The sequence below is a fragment of the Macrobrachium rosenbergii genome, chromosome 3 (genome assembly GCF_040412425.1).
Source record: "Macrobrachium rosenbergii isolate ZJJX-2024 chromosome 3, ASM4041242v1, whole genome shotgun sequence".
Classification (NCBI taxonomy): Eukaryota; Metazoa; Arthropoda; class Malacostraca; order Decapoda; family Palaemonidae; genus Macrobrachium; species Macrobrachium rosenbergii.
This window is the reverse complement of record NC_089743.1, coordinates 50777538-50792493: the sequence shown is the minus strand read 5'-3', so window position 1 is coordinate 50792493 and position 14956 is coordinate 50777538. Positions and strand designations below refer to the sequence as shown.

General features: G+C 33.4%; 1 protein-coding gene across 1 annotated transcript in view; it reads right to left on the bottom strand.

The window, feature by feature from the left end:
* LOC136855562 (uncharacterized) overlaps window positions 1–14956 on the bottom strand; it is a 244629-nt gene that overhangs the window by 23696 nt on the left and 205977 nt on the right. The window lies entirely within an intron of this gene.

Genomic DNA, 14956 nt, shown 5'->3' with positions numbered 1-14956 from the left:
AAAGTTAAATTAACAAAAGTCTTATAGGTATGAATCGTAGTCATAGTCCACTTATAATACAAATTTAATTCATTTATTCTATTTATATAAAAAATGAAGAGTTAATTTAATAGCATTGCATTCCCATAGCTACTAATCAGATAATATACTAAAAAAAATACATATTCACCTTATTGTATTCCAATGTTTTTTGAACCACAAAATATTTAAGAGCTCTTTGTTAATGTTTCCATTGAAGTTTAATCAAGATAAATATTACAAGGAACTTCGATTCACTGATTTTATTTTTTTAGGATAACGTATGAGTTAGTTAGCTATAATATGGCCATATAATATTGAACTGTATAATCCCTGATCGAAGTTGAAATGACCATAAATAGAGATTTTAAGAATAAATAATTTGATCACCACAGGCAGCTTCCCTGGCAAATAATTAAAAACTGTCAAACAAACTAACTGTTTCAATTCTCTCTTCGCAAATCAGACGATTGATCTACTGTAATATTTCGGAATAAAAAAGACAAATAAAGTATAAGAAGTCGAAAAACTCCCATTCTTAAGGAGCAGAAACGAGGAAGAAAAATATTTCTGAATAAAACAAAGTTCTTGAAAACAGCGCAATTCCACAACGGTTGTCACAGCCATTGCATTGTCGACAAAACAACTAAACAGCATTTTGAAGTGACCATTATCGGTTTTCAATTCCCGCTCCCATTTAGTTCACTGGCTCGCCGGCAATCACTTTTTTTTTTTTTTTTTTTTTTAGTGTCTGCCTGTGATTTTCCTGTCAGGGATTTGAAGCGATTACAGTTATTGGTAATGGATGTAGACACATTACATTTTTAAAAATTTTAAAACATGAATAACTATATATATTGCTTTTTTTATTCATAATTTCCTTGCATAGTGCCTCTCTGTATAGCAGCAAGTTATCATATAAATACAAACACACACACACATACATATATATATATATATATATATATATATATATATATATATATATATATATATATATATATATATATTTATATATATATATATATATATATATATATATATATATATATATATATATATATATATATATATATATATATATATATATATATATAAGATATCTGTAACCTTAGTTTGATAATTTCCGTTATGTAAGAGACAACTAACAACTAACACGTTACTCTTACGTAACATGAAAGAATTCTACGGCAAGCCTAAAAGAGAGTCAGTACTCTTACTTTTTCAGCTGTTTCAAATTCTACCTATCGAACACAATTAAGAAAGAAACGTATCTATACCAAAAAATATCTTTTGTTCTACTGCAAGTCAATAAAAAGAATAAAAAAAAGAACGAAGCCTATAAAAAATGGAAATTGAAAAAGGATCATCCACTGCACTAATGGAAAACAAATATTCTTTCAGTGGAGATTCCCCAGCGGGCGATTTATTTGTGGACACTGATTTCCACAATGTGAGGAACTGTCCTGTAAGTAAAGGAAGGCCATTAGTCTTCCTACTCAGGGCATTCAAAATAGAACGGCTTCCTTTCCTGAATTATTAGTGGCTTCCCATGTAAGGCGTTTCTCTTGTCCTAATAAGTAATATTTGACAAGACCGCTTTATAGTTGATTCACTGGGTATAGCATCAAAATCGGATAGCTTATGATTCAAATCACTGTGTTGACACACTCATACGTACATACATATACATACATTACATATACACACACATATATATATATATATATATATATATATATATATATATATATATATATATATATATATATATATATATATATATATATATATATATATCTAACATCAATACCATTTATTCTCTTAAGTGAGCAACCTCATTCGATTTCTGGGCAAAGAACGATTGAGGAAAGTTAAAATTATTATTGTTGTTTAAGAAGTGAATTGAGTTCTTGGAAGTTCGACTACAGTGGAATTCTCAACCAATGTCAAAAGGATCTGGACACAAACAACAATATCCCCCAAAGAACTACTTACAACCAAACCAAAAGACTAAAACCTGATTCTTTGAACCTGAATATTCATAAAAATGATTCACACATATACATATACATATACACATCATATACATATACATATACATACTTACATACATGATATATGGGGATTATATATATATATATATATATATATATATATATATATATATATATATATATATATAAAGACAAAATCAACGAAGGAAAGAAAAACGATGGAGTGCTGCGAGGCCTTTACTTAGCACACTGAAGAAATATAAGAATGAGTTTACAAAGAAAGCTCATATGAATGAATTACAAGTATGAACCTGGAATCCAACACAAAAGAATTAGTAGAACTGCCAAAACAAGGTAAAATATTTAAGAGGTTTTACAAAGGATTAGGATCAACCGTTCAGATGAAGGGACAGGACAATTAAAAGATTATACAAGGTGGTAACTGACTACCAAAAAATGTTATAAAAGTACATTTCAATAATTCTCTTTGTTTACAAAAAATTTTTGCAAGATGAACATTTTTACAAATAAAAAATTATATTAAACATACAAATGCGTAGATAATATATATAAGGTAACTAATTTGTAATTAAGTCAGTGATTTTATCTTTTAGGTCATTCTTGGACATTTTTCTAATACAGGGTTTAAATAATACATGCCAGGCCTAAGGTTAAAATTACAGCTGGAAGTAAGCTGTATAATAGCGGATTCTAAAAGATTTCTTGAAGAGAAATCTTTCGATCTGGCAATCACTGAACTTTCAGTCCAATTTATTATGTGAGTGTTTTCATTGAAATGAATGAATATAGCATTTGGTGTTTGTCCATTTTTGATTGAATACTTATGTTGCTTAATACATACATCTAAATCTTTGCTGGATTGGCCAATATAAAAAGTGGCGCAGTCCAAACATGGAATTTTACATATTATATGTTGTTGTTTTCTTTAGGGCTATTTTTTTTATTAACATTCCTTTTAGTGTGTTGTTATTGGAAAAAACGAGGTTGATATTAAAAGATTTTAACAATGATTTTATGTTTTCAAAACCACTAAAATCTGGCAAGCTAAGAAGTTCTTAGGGGTTTCTTTCTCTATGTTACATCCACTATAAAACTTTTAGTGGGCTTTATTATAGCAAATATCTAGTATATGTGAAGGATAACATAAATCTGTCCCTATTTTTCTTATGTATTCGATTTCTTGATCTTTTATTGTCAACCTCGTTTTTTCCTATAATAACACACTAAAAGGAATGTTAATAAAAAGTAGCCCCAAAGAAAACAACATAATATATACAGTTCCATGTTTGGACTGCTCCTGTTTTATGTTTTTGTTTTCTTTAGGGCTATTTTTTATTAACATTCCTTTTAGTGTGTTATTATAGGAAAAAACGAGGTTGACATTAAAAGATCAAGAAATCGAATACATAAGAAAAATAGGGACAGATTTATGTTATCCTTCACATATATTAGATATTTTTTATAATAAAGCCCACAAAAAGTTTTATAGTGAATGTAACATAGAGAAAGAAACCGCAAAGAACATTCTTAGCTTGCCTGATTTTATTGGTTTTGAAAACATAAAATCTCTGTTAAAATCTTTTAATGTCAACCTCGTTTTTTCTTATCATAACATGCTAAAAGGAATGTTAATAAAAATGACCCTAAAGAAAACAACAACATAATATATAAAATTCCATGTTTGGGCTGCCCTCTTTTTATATTGGCCAGTCTAGCAAAGATTTAGATGTACGTATTAAGCAACATAAGTATTCAGTCAAAACAGGATCAACATCTAATGCTATATTCATTCATTTCAGTGAAAGCTCTCACAGGATAAATTGGACTGAAAGTTCAGTGATTGCCAGATCGAAAGATTTTTTTTCAAGAAATCTTTTGGAATCCGCTGTTATAAGCTTACTTCCAGCTGTAATTTTAACCTTAGCCCTGGCATGTATTATTCAAACCCCTGTATTAGAAAAATATTCGAGAATGACCTAAAAGATAAAATCACTGACTTAATTACAAATTAGTTACCTTATATATATTTTCTATGCATTCGTATGTTTAATACAATTTTTTATTTATAAAAATGTTCATCTTGCAAAAATTGTTAGTATTTACAAAAAAAAAGAGAATTATTAAGTTGTACTTTTATAACATTTTTTGGTTGTCAGTCTTTTAATTGTCCTGTCCCTGCTTCTGAACTGTTGATCCTAATGCTTTGTAAAACCTCTTACATATTTAACCTTGTTTTGTCAGTTCTACTAATTCTTCAATTGTACTGGATTCCAGGTACATATTTTTTCGTTTGTAATCCCCATCTGTCATTTATATGAGGTTCCTTTGTAAACTTATATTTATATTTCTTCAGTGTGCTAAGTAAAGGACAACAGTCGAAAGGCCTCGCAGCTCTCCATCGTTTCTCTTTCCTTCGTGGATTTTGTCTTTATTTATATATTCACCACGTTCCATATTTTCGTGATTCAGTTATACATACACACACACACACACACACACACACACACACACACACACATATATATATATATATATATATATATATATATATATATATATATATATATATATATATATGTACGTGTGCGTGCGTGTGTGTGTGTGTGTGTGTACTAAAACACACGAGTCAGAGAAGCTATCATAAACCCACGCTACTGGAACACACTAAAACATTTCCTTCAAAATCGTCTTTCACAGGCAAGGTCCGCCTCTGCCAACGCGAGATCGCTGTACTGTATATTAGAAGTGCGATTACCCTCATATGTTCACAGAGGGGAAGCCACCCGTGGTAAAGACTGGGATGGCTCCCGGATGGAAATGCTGGCCCAGATGAGGGGAAACAGGGAAAAGAGACAGTGCGTAATGATACGAGGGGAGAGAGAGAGAGAGAGAGAGAGAGAGAGAGAGAGAGAGAGAGAGAGAGGTCATGTAATCAGGCAACGGTAAATAGAGTGTTTAATTTAGTAACTCCTACGTGAACTTGACATTTGGTATCGAATTGCTTAATGAGAATAGAGAGAGAGAGAGAGAGAGAGAATCAAGAAAGAAATAGAGAACTTGAGAGAGAATGAGAGAGAGAGAGAGAGAGATCATGTAATCAAGCAAAGGTAAATAGAGTGTTTAATTTAGTAACTCCTGTGTGAACTTGACATTTGGTATCGAATTGCTTAATGAGATAGAGAGAGAGAGAGAGAGAGAGAGAGAGAGAGAGAGAGAGAGAGAGAGAGAGAGAGAGATCATGTAATCAAGCAAAGGTAAATAGAGTGTCTATATAACTAGTAACTTAACATTTGGTATTGAATACGAGAGAGAGAGAGAGAGAGAGAGAGAGAGAGAGAGAGAGAGAGAGAGAGAGAGAGAGAGATCATGAACTTAACATTTGAACTTGACATTTGGTATTGAATTGCTTAATGAGAATCGAGAGAGAGAGAGAGAGAGAGAGAGAGAGAGAGAGAGAGAGAGAGAGAGAGAGAGAGAGAGAGAGAGAGAGAGAGAGAGAGAGAGAGAGAGATCATGTAATCAAGCAAAGGTAAACAGAGTGTTTAATATAGTAACTTCTACGTGAACTTGACATTTGGTATTGAATTGCTTAATGAGAATCGAGAGAGAGAGAGAGAGAGAGAGAGAGAGAGAGAGAGAGAGAGAGAGAGAGAGAGAGAGAGAGAGAGAAGAAGAAGAATCGAGGCATAGTAAAGGAAGTGAATAGAATATATATTTAACGTTTTATATGAGTTTTATTTTGAATAATAAGTAAAGATGATGCGAATGTCTTAAAAACTAATGGAAAAAAATTCCAAATGAAGACAACAGCTAAGAGTTACTTCTGAGACAAAAAATAAAAAAAAACAAAAATAAATTAAATAAACAACAGAAACAAAACATAAGGATTTATAAAGAAGACGCTTTCCACTTGTCCTTTAAACTTACGTATACGTTATAATAATACCAGTTCTGTCATAGAATGAAAAAAAGAAAATTTGCTATGATAAAATAATTGAGACAAATTGTTACAGAGTCATTTTTTTCCCAGCACATTCAACCATTATCGGAAAATAGCATGATGAAAAGATAATCCTTCCACCTGCATAATTTCTGTCACTTTGGGGATAATCTGATAAGAATGAACGAATGGGATTTACTGAGGATTTAAACGAAGAATATATTGAACCTTGAAATTCCCCCTAATTATAAGTTTGTATTGGTTAAACATACTAGCGAAATATTTAAGAATGAAAAAAAGGGTTTCCTGACAGCAGCAAAAAATAGATAATGTTATCTATCCCCTTTGACACTGAAGGGGAGGCACATCAAAGAAAAACACTGAGTTATCGACAAGCAAAACAACAGAGAGAGAGAGAGAGAGAGAGAGAGAGAGAGAGAGAGAGAGAGAGAGAGAGAGAGAGAGAGAGAATCTGATGAGGAGGGAATAATGGAACTCCGAACACGATGTCAACAACAACATCAACATATATTGTTGCATTAAGGGAAAGTAATGAGATCGAAGAATCCTTTTTGGCGAAGGAGGGGATTTCCTGCTTGTTTCTCGCTTCTAGAGAGGAGAGAGAGAGAGAGAGAGAGAGAGAGAGAGAGAGAGAGAGAGAGAGAGAAGTATAATAAAAACCTTCAAAGCAGAGAGAGAGAGAGAGAGAGAGAGAGAGAGAGAGAGAGAGAGAGAGAGAGATTAATATTGGGCAACAATTTTCTCTTCAATATGTTACCATCAACATTTACCATAAATTAAACTATATCTTGTTGGTATGGCCTAAAAAAATGATCAATTTATCTGCAGACATACATAAAAAGAAGCAATTATTTACGTGGTTAAAGGGAATACCTTCTAAACCTTGGCAAAAATATTTTTTTCTTCATATGAAACCGTCGCTTCCCTCTGTGTCAACCGCGGTGTTTAATTTGTAAGATGTCACAAGGTAACAAAGGGAAGCAATTATGAGATGGAAAAATATGAGAGAGAGAGAGAGAGAGAGAGAGAGAGAGAGAGAGAGAGAGAGAGATATGATTTGTTGTTACATTCATGGTTTTTTCTCCATACATTTCTATTATTTACTGTCTGTTAAAACAAATAACATTTCGTAAATAAACAAATGTTTTTGTGTTACTAAGGTAGGGGCTTGTTAATAATTACCGAATGTTGCACGGAAACGCGTATTTTTGGTTTTTGCTCTCTTAAATGCAAATTACTATACCTAAGAACTGGCTGAAAATTATTATCTAGTGATGAAAGAAAATAACTCTAGGGCATGATAGTTAATCTCACAACAGGCAGAGTATTCATCTCGAGAGGTTTACTTTTGCACTGTTACACACGGAAGTTTGATATACATACATATATATTTATAAACTGTAACTGTAGTGTATGTTATGTAATAGAAGACAGTATTTCACAATATATATATATATATATATATATATATATATATATATATATATATATATATATATATATATATATATATATATATATATATATATATATATATATATATATATATATATAATCATATAATATTTATAAATATAAGTGATAAATAAATTGGAATCGTGGGGACACGAACCTGACTCCAAGCCATCAAGATGGCTCAATGGTTTACGTCAACGGATGTCGCGGGTTCATCCCCATATTTATCATATAGAACAATTCTACAGCGTATTTTAAGCGACATTATGTAGCTTCATGATTGTATATAAATCACGGTGTGATAAAAATTTCATATATATATATATATATATATATATATATATATATATATATATATATATATATATATATATATATATATATATATATATATATATATCAAGCAAATACGGATAAAAAAATCAGAATTGACGGGAATTAAGAAGTAACGAAGAATTTTAAAACTCTGCAGGTTTTATTCAGCACTAATTAGATACAGTGCCAATAAATGAGTTGGTCTCCAGAATTACAAAATTTGGAATCCCATTAATAAAACTTGATGGGATATTCCTGGAACTTTTAGATCAAAAGATTTTAAAACTCAATAAAAAAATGCAACTGTTTTCCCCGAAGAATTAAGGTAAATTATACCCAGTCTTAATAAAACTCTGAAAAATGAGATAGTGCGGAAGTTTATCCTTCACTTTTTGCCTTCTCTCAAATGAGATGACATTTTGAGCGAAGAAAATATCGCTCTTCATTACCTTTAAAACGCCCATTAATAGCTGGAATGTTTCGACATCTTGACTGCAAGCATTTTTTCTTTGTTTGCTTTCCGTCTATACTAATTATGATGCTAATCGTTTTTATTTTTTATTTTTCTTCTATTTAGTAAACAAAACTGGTAAAAGTTTTGAACTGTCAATGAGTTTTCTTTAATTTCACTAATCACCCAAGGCATCAAATTTACCAATTTTGCTGATAATTAGTTGATTGATAGACTGTTATGATGCGATAAACTGGCGTCAAATTACTTAATGCCATCGAAAACTAGAAGTAAATTGCAAGAATTTCTTAAATAACGGAATCGGAAGATAATCATATATGTATTTGTTTTATTTGTACATTTTCTAGTTATTTATTTATTTTTTTAGCTGTCTAAGGCGAGTATGGCTAGCCAAATAAAACTCTCTCTCTCTCTCTCTCTCTCTCTCTCTCTCTCTCTCTCTCTCTTAAAAAAATTAAAGAATATCTTATTACAACTATTTGAAAGGGCCTATGCTAAAAAAAGATGGAAAAATCATTCTGCAATCTTGTACTCTTTTTTTGCGGTCTTATTTCCAATGATCAAACGGCACTCCAGTTTTCATAACAGTTCTTAATCAACCGCTGTATGTATACAAGTCCTTGACAGGAACAAATGCGGCCATTTTTATGAAGCCGTGTAAGGAAACGCACCACTAATGCTTTCTCTTTTTGGGGGAACTACGCTGAGGCGTAATTAACTTTTTCTCTCAGGAGGACTGGCCGGAAATTACCTGCCCGCGTTTGTTTATGAACTTACATTATCCCTCGCGGTATTTCTCTGGCGTGTTCGGGGCGCCCCTAGAATTCTTATTCGGGTTTTCATAAGTTCCAGCCTCGCTCTTGATGAATTCGCGTTCTGTAAAACTGTAATGAGAGGTTTTGCTGCTTTATAGACTCGGCTTGGCCATTCTTTCTCTTTCCCGCGCCTTGTGTGCGCTGGGATTCTCTTGCGTCTTCTGTTATTCGTGAATCTGACAACCTTTCTTTCAAGAGACAGAAAGATCTATAGTCTTTATAATAAAGCCCCATTCTTCTTCCTTCCATTTACTGTGTTCTTCAGGCCTCGGCTGGGAAATGGCGTTAGGTTGCGTTTCCACTGAATACTTTTGCAATTAAGAATTAAATCATACTTACCTGTAAGAACGTTCCAAAGATTTTAAGGCAAGTAAATCTCTAGACAATTGTTAATCACATTTTCTACTTGTTAGTTTAGTAATTAAGTCGATATCTATTTAATTCATATAAGATAATATATGGCATAATAATGCGAGACAGTTACCAACTACAGTCACAGCCTGTTATGTGATCTCTTTTCAGTGACTTGAAATCTATGGCGAATTTCAATTAAACCGGGGATTTGAAACCTCTGTTTAATGAAAGGATGGTTGATGAACACGCAGAAAGTGAAAAAGGTGGAGACTAATATATGATCTTCTCTCTTCAGTGATTTTAAATCTATGATGTATTTCAATTAGCGGGGTTTTAACCTCTACTGAGTGAAAGAATGGTTGATGAATGTGCAGAAAGTGAGAAAGGTGGAATCTGTATGAGTAAATCATCTGCACATTTTGCGAGGAGTAAGAAAGCGTTGGAAGAGTGTGAAATGCCTGTATTCCCAATCATATCTATTTCATCGTTAACGTGTTCAGGTCTCTTTATACATAATGTGTTTAAGAACATGAATGTGAAAACTGATTTCCTAAATTTCTATCTGTGATCAGAGTAAAAAAAGAAAACAGGCAAAAATATTGTTGGGTTTTCTGTAAAAACTGATAATGTATTGGGAATCCATAAAGGGTATGATCCCATCCTTTTTCATTTTCATAGTGAATTTTATTGATGGCACCAGTTCAATTAATTAACCACTTTCGGAGAAGACAAAACAATAGGTGCACGGAAAACGGTATGCAATCTGCCCGTCTCGGGAAGAAAGGAATTAGCAAGGAGGGCATAGTAGCTAATGTGGAGCTTTGATTAGACAAGCGGCCTTCAGCCTTCTGTGTATATATGCAACGTGGCTCCTGATGTGGATTTTATGTGCACAGAAAATTTAGCCCTGATTCAGATGTTAGCACGTAATGCGGTAATGACAGTTGTCTGTAATTTCAATTATCTAAATCCATACCGCTTCAAGGAGAACTCGTTAAATATGTTTGCGTGCATGTATGTATGTATATATGTATGTATGTATGTATATATGTATGTATATATGTATATATGTATGTATGTATGTATATATATATATATATATATATATATATATATATATATATATATATATATACTCATACATACATATATACATACATACATATATACATACACACATACATACATACATACATACTTATGTACGTATGCCTGAATGTGAATGAAATGTGTGTCAACGAACGCATATGTAAGTAACGCACTTTGCATTCCTGACTCTGGGACAAGTAAATCTGTGAAATGAATATTAATTTTCTATTTTTTTTTTGGGGGGGGCGGCCAAAATATGCTTTAAAAACCATACAAATCACGTACATGTATACACAATTAATACCTATAAGTCCGTACGAAGAAGTACCCACTTTTACCTCTGTTTCGCAAAGACACAAAATGAAGTGAGCACAAAGGACCTCATTATACCCAAGGAACTTCATTAAATGCCGAGGGAGTAAATTCTCTTCTGATGCTCCCGGTATAATATCATGCGAAACAACGCTTGCATAATGCATCGGGAGGAAAGAATATGATGCAGCGCTTGCAACAAGCAGCGTAATTCCCATTACGGAATGCGACACTGACCCGCTATTTTTTCGCCTGAATTTTCAGGCCTCTGGAGCGAAAGTAAAATAAGCAGGCAATTACGTGTGGCTTTTGCTCTCTCTTTATTTTCTTCGCGTTCTTCCGCATTTTGTCAAAAACGTCAACAGTAGTGGCTGAACTGAAATGAATTGAATATAGAATTTAGGCCAAAGGCCAAGCACCGGGACCTATGAGGTCATTCGGCGCTGAAACGGAAATTGAAAGTAAAAGCCTTGAAAGGTGTAACAGGAGGCAAACCTCGCAGGTGCACCATGAATTAATTGTTAGGAGAGGGTGGAAAATAAGATGGAAGAAAGGGAATATGAAAGGAGGTACAGTAAAAGAAACGAAAGGGGTTGCAGCTAGGGGCCGAATGCACGCAGCAAAGAACTAAACTTTAGTAATGCCTGCAGTGCACAGCACGACGTGCACTGGCGGCACTAACCCCTGCGGGGAAATATAGTAGTGATGATGATGATAATGTTAGCAGGACTCCCATGGCTTGTATGCTTACTACCGTTATTGGAGAAACAAATCCACAGTTATGTATGGGTACAGATATATTTAAAAATAAATCTATACACAGAGAGCTTTCGGAATCTGTTCGATCCCCCTTCGAACAGAAAGATCTCTGTATAGATTTATTTTTAGATATATTTGTGTCCATACATAACTGGGTTTGTTTCTCCATTTCATTTCTCGAGCTACTATGGGAATTTTTTAACTACCATTATTGCTATTTCATTCTTCTTGATATTTTTATCAGGGGTAATAGTAACACTGGACCACGTGAGAGTGTATTGCCGTCAGTTCACCTCACATGGTGCGCTGTAAGCCTTACTAAACGCTGTTTGTAAGGTCCCTTTCCGGCACCAACTTTTTATCCTTTTACTTTGCTGCCATCCCTGTTTCCTTTCTTCAGTCTTGCTGTCCAACCTCTCGAACTATTACTTCTTAGTGTAGTGTGGGGTTTTCCCCCAGTTCCACATTAAATTCTTGTGCTTCATCGTTATTTTCTGGGTCTCTTTATCTAGCTGTCCAGCCACTCCAACTCCCTTTTTCATTGTCTTTAGCGCTGAAAGGCCGGAAGTGTCCCAGTGCTTGGCTTGACAGCCCAAATTTAATAAAGAATAAAAAATTACATTATAATACAGAAAACAAGGTGGTAGTGCTCGTCCACCCGTTTCCTTAAAAGTAAAGAAAAAAGAAAACAAGTAAAAAATGCTCCTAAGTATATTCGGCCCAATCGAGTCTTCTGGACAACGTATAATGCTGTATGAGCCGCGGCCCATGAAATTTTCGGCCACGGCCCGGTGGTAACCTGTCCCATAGCTTTGCCAGACGCACGGTCATGTCTAACTTTAACCTTAAATAAAATAAAAACTTCTGAGGCTAGAGGGCTGCAATTTGGTAGGTTTGATGACTGGAGGGTGGATGGTCAACATGCCAATTTGCAGCCCTGTAGCCTCAGTAGTTTCTAAGCTCTGAGGTCGGACAGAAAAAGAGCGGACAGAAAAAAGTGCGGACGGAGAGACAAAGCCGGAACAATAGTTTTCTTTTGCAGAAAACTAATAAGAAAAATCAAATTATAATACGGGAAACGAGGTAGTAGTGTTCTTCCGCCTGTTTCCTTAAAAAAATAAAAAAATATTTTTTTTAAGCAAACAGGCGGACAAACACTGCTACCTCGCTTCTCATATTATAATGATATTTTTCATTTTTATGAAATTCAGACTGTCAATCCAAGCTCTGGGGCACTGTCGGCCATTCAGAGCTTCAGACAAAGACAAGAGGAAACTAGAGTGGTTGGACAGCAAGATGAAGAAATCCAGAAAATAAAGCTTGATAAAACATCGCCTTTACTTTAAGGTAGGAAAATTTGTTTCTTGGAGGTGATAAAGTTTTCAGTATGCGAGAATAACAAGTCACTATCCTTATCAGCTGAGGCTTTAAAATCATAATGTGGAACGACTTAAACGTCATTTCACAGGACATGACCCACTTTCCTTTATCTTACTGATCGCCATTTGTCACTTACCGGCCGTCAGTGTTATCAAGTCCTTGATGTTTTTCAGGATCTGACAGAAATATAAAACACTTTCGTCGTGTATTTTACCCCTTTTCTTCATTATAAAAATATTCATTTTAATAATTTTGTGCGACTACCAATCTTTGTCTGTTTTGTAGTCTTTTCGAGGATTTATTACATTCTATTAAATGGAATTATAATATTTTCTTCGCCATTTGTTGGTATAAATCAAATTTATTAACTGTCTGCGAGCAAGATTATTCATACATAATTTCCCTGGATTTTTTTTTTTTTTAGTTGTGTTCAATTATACATAACAAAGATCGACTTTCAATAAATTTTTCCAAGTTAGAAACATGGCTAATATTATTCCCACTTCTTATTCAACATTATCATTATAGAATAGAAAACTCGATAGCTAGGTTTTTAATATTATAATCACTGGGAAATAAGATGAATAAAAAATCATTACAAGGGAAGGGATAATATTAACCCTTATGTCTGTTATACACCGTAAGAACGAGATATAAATATCACTATTTTCTCTTCATGTCCATCCAGACTCTTGCCTGTAATGAAGTTCAGTTAATAACAAATCCCAAAGCATTATCTACTGTATATATGATTTATCGAAGATTCAGCCCTTCACATTCCTTATTTATCCCCAGCCATTAGCTGGAGTTTGCTCTACTTAAACTGATTTTTTCTTCATTATTTCTCATTTTTGAAAGGATCTGTGAACTATGATCTAATAATATACTCAGGTTTATTATACGTAAGACCGTCCGCATCCATATTTATTCCATTTCATATATTTCCATTGTCGAAAAAACGACTCAACCTGTAATCATCATGAAGCCCTCAGGGTAACTCGTTAACGCTCATTAGAATGAAACAGGCCAAATTTCAAATTGAGCGTGATTCATTTTTCTAATTTCCTCCAAAATAATAAGCTCTTTCCTTACACAGGTTTTCAATGTTGTTTCCATATAAAGAGGGTTTGCAAGATGCCACGCTACTGTATATTACATTTTTACATAGAGATGAACATTTATCTATTTGAGTAACCTGCTAAATAAAGCATGCTATATTTAAAAGTTATATAAAAAAATATTCCATAGAAGGACTCAAATCTATTATTCAAGTGGAATCTTTTTAAAAGTAATCTGTTGAAATCAGGGAAGCGGATAATCCCTTCGGTACTCGACTTGAATATGGCTGTCTGTTCCACCTGGAGTGGAATTTGTTTTGCCAGAATGGATTTACAAAAGTCTTCACGAACGAATAATTTGCCATATATATAGTGGGACAAGGAGTACTTTAACAAAAACGAATAAAAAAATCTCACAGTTGGTGCATTGACAATATCAACAAGAAAGACAGGAAAATATAAAATTATACAATTAAAACTACGTCTATTAACGGTTCTTGAATAAGCCATGAAAAATATTAGCTCTCGGCACTAGACCAAAAATGCGTTAAGGGTAACCGACATTTATTTGTATATCATATTAACAAAAATACCTGCCCTTATGAGCATTGGAGACCTCATTCATCTACGGGAATGAATCAGTAAAAACTCAGCCGCCGCGTCATCTGCCTTCCTCTGCACGGTAATATTAATAAATAAATAAAGGAATATATGTATAAATAAATAAACAAATAAATAAATAAGGTTTAAATGTCGTTCACCTGATTTCTTCTAAATTGTAACGCATGGAAGAGAGGTCATTTTAGATAGTGAAGTGTACGATGATGTTTACTTGATATTTAGCTGTATTTAAGAATACTTTACATTGTCATAAATGACTTTCAATCAACATTCATGTCACTAAAATGCCAAATTAATATTTCCTTTATCGCGAAAATGTCGTCTCTTCC